Source organism: Octopus bimaculoides, chromosome 2 (genome assembly GCF_001194135.2).
Source record: "Octopus bimaculoides isolate UCB-OBI-ISO-001 chromosome 2, ASM119413v2, whole genome shotgun sequence".
NCBI lineage: Eukaryota > Metazoa > Mollusca > Cephalopoda > Octopoda > Octopodidae > Octopus > Octopus bimaculoides.
The window spans coordinates 48,509,901-48,522,335 of record NC_068982.1 but is presented as its reverse complement, the minus strand read 5'-3'; the positions used below and the strand labels follow the sequence as shown (position 1 = coordinate 48,522,335).

The 12,435-nt window shown below is 35.8% G+C and overlaps 1 protein-coding gene across 2 annotated transcripts in view; it reads left to right on the top strand.

The window, feature by feature from the left end:
* Positions 1-12,435, top strand: part of LOC106871625 (mucin-5AC) — a 591,942-nt gene that overhangs the window by 288,453 nt on the left and 291,054 nt on the right. The gene's annotated exons all lie outside the window — the stretch shown is intronic.

Sequence of the window (12,435 nt, the reverse complement as noted above, 5' to 3'; positions counted from 1 at the left end):
ATATATACATACCTACATGTGTATCTTTGTGTCTGTGTTTGTCCACCACCAACACCACTTGACAACTGGTGTTAGTGTATTTATGTATTGTATTTATGTCTCCATAAATTAGCAGTTTGGGAAAGAAATTGATAGAATAAGTACTAGGTTTTAAAAAAATAAGTACTGGGGTCGATACATTTGACTAAAAATTCTTCTAGGCAGTGCCCCAACATGGCCAGAGTCTAATAACTGAAACAAGTAAAAAAAATAAAAGCTAAATAATTCAATAAAAATTCTTCCAAAACATTTTATGATTGCAGAATAATTAAACATTTAAAATTAGCTTAAGTATGATGTTGTTCTGAATAGGCTTAAAGACTATTGTTAACAAGGAGTAAAGTATATTGCTGATTTAGCATTCTGCTATATATTACAAACACTTGTTTACTACAGACAAGGGAAAGGTAAGGTCAACCCTGGTGAAATTTCCATTTAGAATGAGAATAAACAGTAAAATTATGTAATACTAAGTCAAGTGCATTAGTCTCTCAGTTAACTTGACAAACCTTTTCGTAAACACAATGATAATATCTCAAATATCTGCATGCACCAGCAGGAAATTATGGAATCCACTCCTTAATGTCAATTGCTTTTATCAGCAGAACTCGGCTACATAGTTTTATTCATTGTAATTTGGTATAGAAGTTTTGTGCTAAGATGTTTACTTCCTAGCCACATGGTTCTGGGTTCAGTCACAGTGCATGGCATCTTGGGCAAGTGTCTTTTGTTATAGACTTAGGCCAACTAAAGCTCTGCCCTGCAAGTGGATTTGGAAACTAGAAATTGGAAGAAGCCCATTGCATGCATGTATGTATGTATGTATGTCTCTTCTCTTTTTTAATAGAAATCCTCCACTGAGGAAGGAGCCAATTTCCAACAAAGATAGAAGGTTCCATCTTTGGGATGTAGTTAACACGGACAAATTCACATTTGGAACTTGAGAAAAGCCTTGCATATTTTTACTGTGTATGTATGTATGTGTAAAAGTTTGTGGCTTAGTGGTTAAGGTATTTGGCTCACAATCATAAGATCATGAGCTCAATTCCTGGTGATGTATTGTGTCCTTAAGCAAGGCACTTTATTTCACATTGCTTCAGTCCACTCAGTGGGCAAAAATGAGTAGTATCTGTATTTCAAAGGGGCTGCCTTGTCACACTGTGTCCCGCTGAATCTGCCTGAGAACTGCATTAAGGCTACACATGTCTATAGAACGCTCAGAGCAGCCTGTTCTGTTGATCAGATCAACTAGAACCTTTAATGTCATTACTGACTGAGTGCCAGTTATGTATGTATGCATGTTTGTGCATATGTGTTTGTGTGCATGTGTTTGTGTCATCTTGTCCTGACATCATGTGATATGTGTAAAATGATTGTCACTGTCAGAAAAGTGGTGTCATTCATTTCCAGTATCCTGTGAGAACGTGTCTGGCCATGGGAAAATATTACTTTGCTCAGAAACAGGTGAGGGTTGGTGACAGGAAGGGCATCTGGCTGTAGAAAATTTGCCTCAATAAACTCTCTCTGACCCATGTAAGTATAGAAGAATGTGAACATTAAAATGATGATGCTGATGGAGATTTTAAATCAAGTAATGTATGTGATGGAAGTGAGCCACATGGTTTAATAATTAGGGAGTTGAGCTCAAAATTGTAAGGTTCTGAATTTGATCCACAGAATGGGCAGCATGCTGTTTTTTTTAGCACAGACACTTCATTTCATGCCATGCTTGTCCACTCACCTGAAAATGAGTAGACAACAGCTGGAACTAACCCCATCACATCTGGCATCTTGGAAGTACACAGCAACTTCAATAGTCTAGTGCGTAATTAAAAGAAGTTATGTTGTTCATTTTTACCTCCATCTTAGCAAAGGTGGCGGTATTGTTTTTCAGTCACATTTGTTTGTTTCTTTGTTTGTCTGTGGACAAGATATCTCAAGAACCACTGGATGGATTCGGATGAAACTTTCAGAGATATTTTGCCTCGTAACTGGCACAAACTGAGTAGATTTGGGGATCAATATGGTGGTACCGGACAAGGATTCTAAATTATTTTTCCGTTTTTTTTCACTTAATTTTTAAGAGCAGTTGGGTTCATTTTTAGTTTTCTTATTTGAGAGAGTAGTCGAATTTATTTCACATATTCTCATTTTAACAATCATCTCCAGCTAATCGTTGAGAGGACGTTGGTGTTGCCTTGGTGGAGGTTTGCACTCTCTGAGTGCTCTTGTTAAAGTTTGTTTTTGTTTAAAGATAGCTTTGAGTGATTAATAACCTTTACAAATCCTTCATATTTCTGGTGTGTTTTATACTTATAACTGTGTGTGTATGTTTTACCTTTAACTTTATTCAGTCACTGGGCAGTCACATGCTGAAGCACCACATTGAAGGGTTTAGTTAAATTCATTGACCCCAATACCTCCTTTCTTTAAATATGGCATTTATTCTATCATCTCCTTTTGCTGAACCACAAAGCTATGAGGATCACAAACAACTCAGCACTGATCGTCAAGTAGTGGTGTGAAACACACACACACACACACACACACACATACACACACACATGCTTGGCTGCCTGAGCCCAATGATCTAATTTTCTGTAAGAAGCCTACAAAATTTCAAGTTCCATGGAGCCAAACCAAACTTTTTTTAATATTGTAACTCTTAAATGTGCTGAGTGCCTCTTTCTTTTGTTTGTCCATTCATATATATGTATATGTACATATACATATATATGTATATATGTATATGCACATATAAATATGTATGTATATGTGTGTGTGTTAGTGTATGTATGTGTGTGTGTGTAAATACATATATATACACACACACACACAACAGGCCACCATACAGCCTATCCATCAACTAAACTCTCTCCCAAGGCATTGGTCAGCTGTGAAGTGAGACCAAATCCAAAATCACATGGCTGCAAAGGAAGATTCTCAACCATGTAACAATGCCTGTCTTTGTTATGTCTTTTGCCTGAATATCATCAAGAAGTTTGCATTGCATTCAAGAAATTGCCTTGTGTGACACCTTGGGTAAATGTATTCTTCCGTGCCGCTGAGTTGATCCATGACTTATGAGTGAAAGTTAGTTAAATGGAAAATGTGTGAAGGTCTTTAGGATTCACTCAGCTTTGTTTCACATAGAATTGAGCTGATTCTTCTTGAGACTTACTTTAACATTACAAATATCTAGAATACTCCACTGCTTAGCTTGTATAGAATGTGTAGACAGTTTCATTGTATCAACAACTAGAATACCTATCATCAAATAAAACAACAAATCTAATGTGTATATTTATATGTTAGATTGTTTTGTCTGATGATGACTGTCACCAATAAGACCTTAAGGCCATGGTCAACCTTTTGCTTGTTAAACATACAAATATAATTTATATATGTATATAGTATGTGTGTGTGTTTGTTCCCCACTACCACTTGTTAATCAGTGTTGGTTTATTTTAATGTCAGTGTATTAATGTTTATTTTTATTTCAAGTCAGAATAAAAAGAATTTTACATTAAGCTGAAGAATTCATCATCATCATCATCATCATCATCATCACCACCACCAAAACCACCACCACCAGCACCACCACCATCATCATCATCATTTAACAACCGTTTTTCATGCTGGTATGGGTTGGACGGTTTGACTTGAGAACTGGTAAGCTGGGGAGCTGCACCAAGTTCCATTCTGATTTGGCATGGTTTCTACAGCTGGATGCTTTTCCTAACTCCAACTACTCCTTCAATGTAGCAGGTGCTTTTTATGTGCTCCCAACACCGGTGCCAGTTATGTGACACCAGCATCAGCCATGACTACGATCTCACTTGACTTTACAGGTCTTCTCAAGCACGCTATATCACCAACAGTCTCGGTCACCTGTCACTGCCTCCATGCTCAATGCTCAAACAATGCTTTTTATGTGCCACCAACATCCGTGCCAGACATACAGCACTAGCATGGCTTTCTAAAGAACACGTTTATTAAGTTTTAACAAGAATGTCTTTCTAAACTTCACAAGGCTAGCAGGCCAGAACTTTGAACTCACTGTCAAAAATACTGTTGCACGCACGTGTGTGTGTGTGTGTGTGTGTGTGTGTGTGTGTACATCCAAGTGTTTGAAAGAGTGAAGAAGAATGACATTTCTGATAATTATTTTCCACTTGAATGCATAGATGTTTATAAATTTGTGAACATTTATTCATTAAAGTGGAAAATAATTATTAGAAAAGTCATTCTTCACTGTTTAAATATAAATACTAAGGATTCTTCCATTTCTATTTCTATTGTGTACATATAAAGAGAAAGAGAAAGAGAGAGAGAGAGAGAGAGAGCTACATAGATGTACATAAACAAGTACATATGTATTCATGCATCTGTAAGTTTGTGTGTATACATTTCTATATACCTAATATACACATTGCACAAAAACCTAGAAATACTTGGTTTCATGGAGAAAGAGTAAAAGAAACTGACATGGATTCTCCAAACCCAATCTACTCGGAGCACAGTGAAGATTTGTAAGATATTCCAATAATTCTTGATCTGAAATTCTTATGTGAATAGATGCTCATACTTTGGTGTATGCTTTGACTGATAAAAAGGTACCAGGATTTAAAAATAAAATACATACTGAATAAAATCCTTCAAGGTGGTGTCCTATCATAGCTGCAGTCTAATGACTGAAACAAGTAAAATATACAATATACATACAGAGTCCACTAAAAAAAATGTACACACACTTCAGGAGAGGAAAAATCTGTATAAATATTTTTATTCAGTGTTATTGCAATTTATTCAATGTTATCACAATTTGATAAAACATTGAAAGCGGTATCTATATGTATAGGAGTACTTACTCAGGTTAAACATTTATACAGATATTTCCTTCCCTGAAGTGTGTATACATTTTTGGGACGAACTCTGTATATACAAATATGTGTGTGTATGTATATATATGTTTACAAACTATCATCATCATCGTTTAATGTCCGCTTTCCATGCTAGCATGGGTTGGACGATTTGACTGAGGACTGGTGCAACCGGATGGCTACACCAGGCTATTAAAACAAAATTCAGTCTCTGAAATATATCATCTATTTAATGTGAGATTTCAAAATAACTATTCACACTGTTATTAGAAAATGAGAAGTGTGCACATATGTGCTACACCATGTGTCTATGTTCATAATAATTAAGCCAAATTTTATTGCAGGTGACTATATAAAATGGGAAAACATAGTAATAATGAAGTCACACAGACATATTTGTATATGTATATACATTATATATAGAGTAGGTAGTTAGGGTAAATCCAAGATGTTTTCTCTTGAAGCACATCTGCTTATTTGATTATTATAATCTAATAAGTAGTCTCAGTAGCTACTGTATGTTAGTCAAAATACACATCAAAATTGAGAATTATGGAAATATTATTCGCAGAGTTATTGTATAACAAAACAGGGAAATAGAAATTGCTTGGTATTATTCATTCTCCATTACACATGTTTCATTTGTTAATAGGAATTACCATTTTGAGTGTGGCCATTGCCAGTACCACCTGACTGGCCCTCGTGCAGGTGACACGTAAAAGCACCCACTACACTCTCGGAGTGGTTGGCGTTAGGAAGGGCATCCAGCTGTAGAAACTCTGCCAAATTAGATTGGAGCCTGGTGTTGCCATCCAGTTTCACCAGTCCTCAGTCAAATCGTCCAACCCATGCCAGCATGGAAAGCGGACGTTAAATGATGATGATGATGATGATGATGATGATGATGATGTTATACATGTTAGATAGACATGTAAAGAATTTCCTAATTGAAATTCTTCAGACAGAGAAATTAAATATGTGTATATATATATATATATATATATATATATATATATATATATATATATATATATATATATAATGAAAGAAAGAAAGACTTACACATGCACGCATGCATGCACACACACACATCATTATCATTATGATCATCCTCATCATTTAACATTCATCCTCCATGGTATGGGTCGGAAAGCGTGACAGGATCCAATGAGTTGAAGGACTGCATCAGTGCTCTTGTGTCTGCTTTGGCATGGTATCAATAGCACCATACCCCTTGCTAATGCCAATTACTTTACAGAGAATTCTGGGGCCTTTCCTGGTACAAGAACTAGTGTGGTTGCCACATAATTCACTAGACTAAAATCCTCTTTGATTAAGTGGGACTGTACTAGAGATGGAGGTGGATTTATGCTAGGTGTTAAGAGGTTAACATATGAGAGAATGGGCAGGAACCAGTTTCTTGCTTGGAGGAGATACATGGCTTCCTTGGTATATATAAGAATAGTTGATAGTAAGTAGTGGGGTACTAGAAAGAAAGATGAGAATGGTGGTGGCAAATTGTCTGGGTGAACACTCAAGTTGCAAGAAGAATAAAAGAGAGATTGGATCTAGAAGAGCCAGAAGGCTGATAGGGGCTGCAAGAATGTATGGAAAGAGTGAGCTATGGTTAGAATGGTGGGTGGCGGTAAATGTAGTGAATTGTGAACAAAGGTAGTAATGTAGTCAGTGATAAATATGAATTGGAATGAAAGTGAGAGAGAGTAGGTGATGATTGGCAGTGCAGAAAGGGCGAAGAACAGCCAAATAGTAATTATACAGTGAGGGGGATATGATAGGTGGTAGGCTGCAAGAGTGTGTAGGGAGAGCAAGAGCCATATTGTGAGAGGGCAGATCAACAGGCAATAGAGAGATAGATAGAGAACTGGTAACATGGAGAGGGATCTCTGTAAAATGCGAGAGGAGAGGGACAGTGTTAAGAATGAAAGATGGATGTCCATGCAAGTGGTTCTGGGTATGGGAAAGATAACTAGTAGCACAGAAAAGGATGATGAAATATAATTCTGCTCTCATTTAATTAAATAGGTCTGCCAGGGTTAAACATCACCACCAACAATGTAAGTTTTATAAATTTAACTTGAAAATGAGTTTTAGAAACTTAAACTCCCAGTAGGATTTTATACAACAATTAAACAGTAAATTGCATAAATTACTGTCTTCTTCATTCATTTTCTCAAGGCCAAACAAGGATCACAACTGTATGAAGCATACAATGAAAAGGTTTTCATAGAAATCTATTTCTTGCCAGTGCATTTTTATATGATTAGCTATCTCTCAAGGCTTAATAAATTGTCTTGTTGAAATAAGAGAATGGAAGCTATTGTCACAGGCATTTCTTAGAGCTACAGGTAATGATTCAATTGATATAGAGTTTGTTTTATTTCAGTTCTTTCTCACTAGGAAAGAAATTATTAATCTTGGAACTAGATTCTTTCAACAAATGAGTGTTCTAATTAAAATCTTCAGAGTGCCAGAGACATATATGTATATATTATTAGAAGTTCCATTACTTCCTGCTAATATTTTCTTCAACTTCCTCTATAGAAACATCCTCATCCTCAAGGATGCTCTGTATCAAAGAACATTTTCCAAAATTGTTAGCAATTATCATATTTGTTTTATTCTTGATATTCTAAAATTTTTCAAAGAGTTAATGCAAGTATGCAAAAACTTTTTTTTTTTCTACATAAATGTATAAAACCAAAGAATACATGAAGACTTTTGAAATTTTCACTTTTTCTACTTAGGTTAAACTAATTAAATTATACAATTATAAAAAAAAAGTAATATGATTAACTTCAAAAACACAAGTAAAATATTAGTGTGAAAATCTTTTGTTTTCAATCAGTTGTTGAAAAAAGTTCTCTAGGAGCGATTTCAATTGATTTTAGATAGTTGTAGCACTAATCTATTATTCTCTGAAGCTCAATAGTTGTCACTGGATTTGATATTGGTTTTAAGTTCAAAATTTTATTGGACAACAAAAACTGAGAAATGGAAATGGAGAAAACCAAAAAGAAATGAAAATGATTGTTTAAAATAGAAATCCACACGATAGTGAGAGGGCGAAATGGTGAAAGTGAAAGGAGGAAATTTTAAAATAATTGGAAAAGTAGAAGTAAAATAATGATAAGATATGGAACACATGAAATGGGAAGGAAAAGCAAAATAACTTCAAAGTAAATGAATAAACATATTTTTACTGAAAGAAGTATACTCTCTTTTGTTCTGTCATATATATATATATATATATATATATATATACACACATGCATACTGCAGTATACATCTACATACATATATATATATATATATATATATATATGCATACTCCAACATACATCTGACTTCTTCCACTCTATAGTTATATTCATCTCTCACTCTCCTCACACTCTTGCAGTATTACAGTATTACTCACCCCTGTTAATTCTACTCTTTCCATACAGTCTTCTGTTCACCTTCATAGATATGTTACCTTGAAGGTATAACTGGCCTCTTTGTACCAGAATATTTACCTTTGCTTGTGACATCAATCTAGCCATCTCCACCCACTCCTATAAAATGCAAAAGAGTGATGAAACTCCCCCACAAAAAAGCTATCCTCCCTTCCTGCATTAATCTCTCAAAACCTTGCACAAAACAACCACTCTGTTTTGTATTCTCCCTCATGAGTGATGAAGCACTTTAGTCACGTGAGTTACAAGGCTACTACACAAATGATGGTGCCACAAAAAAGCTCTCAGTCTAGTGAGAAGCAAATACCATTTAATGAATATAGGAGTTATGAGCAGGGCCAGCCCTTGAGTTGCTGGTGCCCCAGGCAAGCTGAACTTCAGCGCCCTTACAAGTATAATATTTTAAAACTTTCACAAGGAGAAAAACTGAAAATGTAGACTAAAAAGCATATGGTGTCCTGGGCAACTGCCCAAGTTGCTGGTACTTTGAGCTGGCCTTCATTATGAGTGAACTACTATCAATTTCTGGCTTGAACAGTGCAGCAATTGGACAGGCCTGCATAGTGCATTGTGTTTATACAACTCGTATATTCACACACACACACACACACACACACACACACACACACACATACAGAGTAAAGACCCCCTTCAGTCATGAATGACCATGGTATTGCACCTAGAAAGTTACCCTCTGAGGCACAAGTCCAGGCATAGTTGTTTATCGAAGACTAGTAGTCACATATACATACCAGGTTCCCCTCTCCATGCCACCAATGTTATCCAAGGGCCAATACAGCTAGGCACCAGTAATGTCGCAACTCATTTCTACAGCTGAGTGAACTATGTGAAATAAAGTGCCTTGTTCAAGAACACAACACACAGCCCAGTCCAACTCACAACCTCATGATTGTGAGCCTGATGCTCTAACCACTGAGCTATGTGCCTTCAATATATACACAGACATGCAGGAAGTAAATAGACACCTCTAATTTTCAAAATCTTTTATTTAATACGCAAAGCGAACAATTGAAATGTAATCGATAGGTAGGACTACATACTTTAGTATTTAGGTGACATTCCCTTCACAGTTTTTAATTCAGAAACTCTTTTTGGCATTGAACTGATAAGCTTTGGGATTGTCTCTTGTGGAATTTCTGCCCACTTTTCACGCAACAATCGAAACAATTCATCTTTAGATTAAAGTTTCTGTCAAGTTTTTTGTATAGCTCTATCTAATATGCTCCATAGATTTTCAATTGGGTTCATGTCAGGAGATTGGCTCGGCCAAGGAAGCTTTTTCATCCCATTTTCAGTTAGCCATTGTTGATTTCTTTTCACTGTGTACCATGGAGCCCCATCTTCCATGAATAAAAACTCATTTTTTGGTATGTTATCATGTGAATACATTGGAAGTAGTCCTTGTTTAAGTATTTCGATGTATTTTTTCAGAGTTTATGGTTCCAACACATTCGATCAGCTCAGAACGACCATTGCTGGTGACAGCAGTCCATACCATTACAGAGATACCGTCATATTTCACAGTTGGTTGGAGTCGTTTTAAATCAATTTCTTGATCGTGAAGCCTCCAGACCCAAACATGTCCACTGTCTGAAAATAATGCAAATCTGGATTCATCTGAAAAAAATCACTCTATCCCAAAATGAACTGGATTTTTCTGACATCTCCTTAACCCATTTCATGATATTAATTGGTTGAATTAATTTCTTTTAGCTGCTCATCCATAATACCCAAGCTTATGCAGATATGTAACACACATTCTTGGTCTAACTTCTAGTTGTTTTGCAATGTCAGAAGCCTTCAAACAGGGTTCGTCTTCCACAATTCTCTTCAAATAGTGAGGCTTCCTTTCCAAGGGCCTAGGTCAGCTGGGACGAGAATCTGTTGATTCTTTTCCTTGGCTTTTGAATTGCCCTATAATTCTGTTAACAGTAGCAAGAGGAATTTGAAGATTTTCAGCAATTTTTCGCCTGCTAAGACCAGCCTTAGATTGCCCAACAACATGACCTCTTTGAAAATCTGACAGTTCTACTGAATTTTTTGTGTGTGGCATGGTTACTTTTCATAAATGTTTAATATAATGGCACCTGGAATGAAAAAGAATAATTACATTGTAAATTCTACACCCCTGAAAACATATTAAGATGCTTAGATCAGAAATTTTGAAAATTAAAGGTGTCTATTTACTTCCTGTATGTCTGTGTATGTGTGTGTGTGTATTTTTATATTCTTTTACTCATTGACTGGTTTCAGTCAATGGATTGTGGCCATACTGGAATAACTGCCTTGAGGTGATTAGCCAATCAAATTGACACCTGCCCATGTTTTAAAGTCTGGTGCTTAATATAGCTGTTTTTGTCAAGCTGTTAGTTTAGAGAGACATAAACAAACCACCACTGGTTGTCCTGCTGTGACAGACAAACACAAAGCATAATGATACACACATACATGCACATGCATACATATTGGTATTTGACAATTCCTGAGTACCAATTCACTTATAAAGCTTTGGTTGACCCAATGCCATTGTAGAAGGTGCCATGCATTAGGACTAAACCTGGAACTACATGGCTGTGAAGGGAACAACCTAACTACACACATGCCTGTACACACACACACACATGCCTGTACACACACACACATGCTCGTGCACACACACACCCACATATATGAATAAAAATGGCACCTGAGATTGTCTTTGGTTCTATGCTACAAGCTTGGGGTTTTAAAGTGTTCTAAATGAAAACATTCCATGAAAACTTCATGCTAATTTATGCTTCCAACACCAACTTGATAATGGAAAAGTAATTTTAGTAAATTCTTCATTACTTTCAAAATTAATTAAAACAAAGGCAGTTTATCTCAATTGAAATATGTTAACAAAAGAGTTAATACTGCTTAAGATCTATTTCATGCGCCAACTTGAAGTTTGTTACATAAGAGAGAAATTAGTAATTCTCAGATCATAAAACTGTTGAGATATTAACAGATAATACTGCAAAGAATTATTCAAACCAAATAACACAAAGCACATGTTTCTGCTCTCAAAAGCTGACCTCTGCATAATTGACTGAAGCACAATTGATGCTCACTCACAAGATGTAAATTTATTCAATAATTTTGGACAAATTAGCCCAGAGAAGAAAACAGATTGTACAAAGAAATAATGAAAACTGTCAAATCTCAAGCTATTCTCCAGCATTCAGATATGGAAAAAGAATGTTTTATTCCCATAGACAGGTGAATCTTAACTCTGAATGTTGATAATAATGGCCTCAATATTCTTACTCCCATGTGCATACAGATTGGAAATGGGAATATTTAAATAAAAATTATTGAAGCTATGAAGAATGACCAAGGGAGAGTAAACTGTCTATAAAAGATGAAAACAAAACCAAAAATAAATATAGGAATAAATAAATCAATTCTACAGCAGCAAGCATACTCTTTTTTTGGTTCTGTAATATATGTTTTGTGTGTTTATTATATACATATAATGTGTATTATATATAGGGTGTGTATTACATACAGGTGCAGGTGTGGCTGTGCGGTAAGAAGTTTGCTTCCAAACTACATTGTTCCAGTTTCAGTCCCACTGCATGGCACTTTGGGCAAGTGTCTTCTACTACAGACTTGGGCTGATTAAAAACCTTGTGAGTTGATAAGATAGATGAAAACTGAAAGAAGCCCATCGTATGTGTGTACATGTGTGTGTCTGTCTGTTTGTCTGTCTGACTGTATGTCTGTTTGTTTTTAAATTGTGTTTGTTTGTTTGTCTGTTTTTGTGTCTCTTGTTGTCCCCCTCCACTGCTTGACAACCACTGCTGGTGTGTTTATGTTCCCATAACTTAGCAGTTCACTAAAAGACCCCAATAAAAGAAGTACCAGGCTTAAAAAACAAAATAAGCACTAGTGACCATTTTATATATATATATATATAGCCCAAGAATTACAGCGTGATGTGCTGCTTGACTGGTCCCCCCTCTCTCTCTCTCTCTCTTTATATATATATATATATA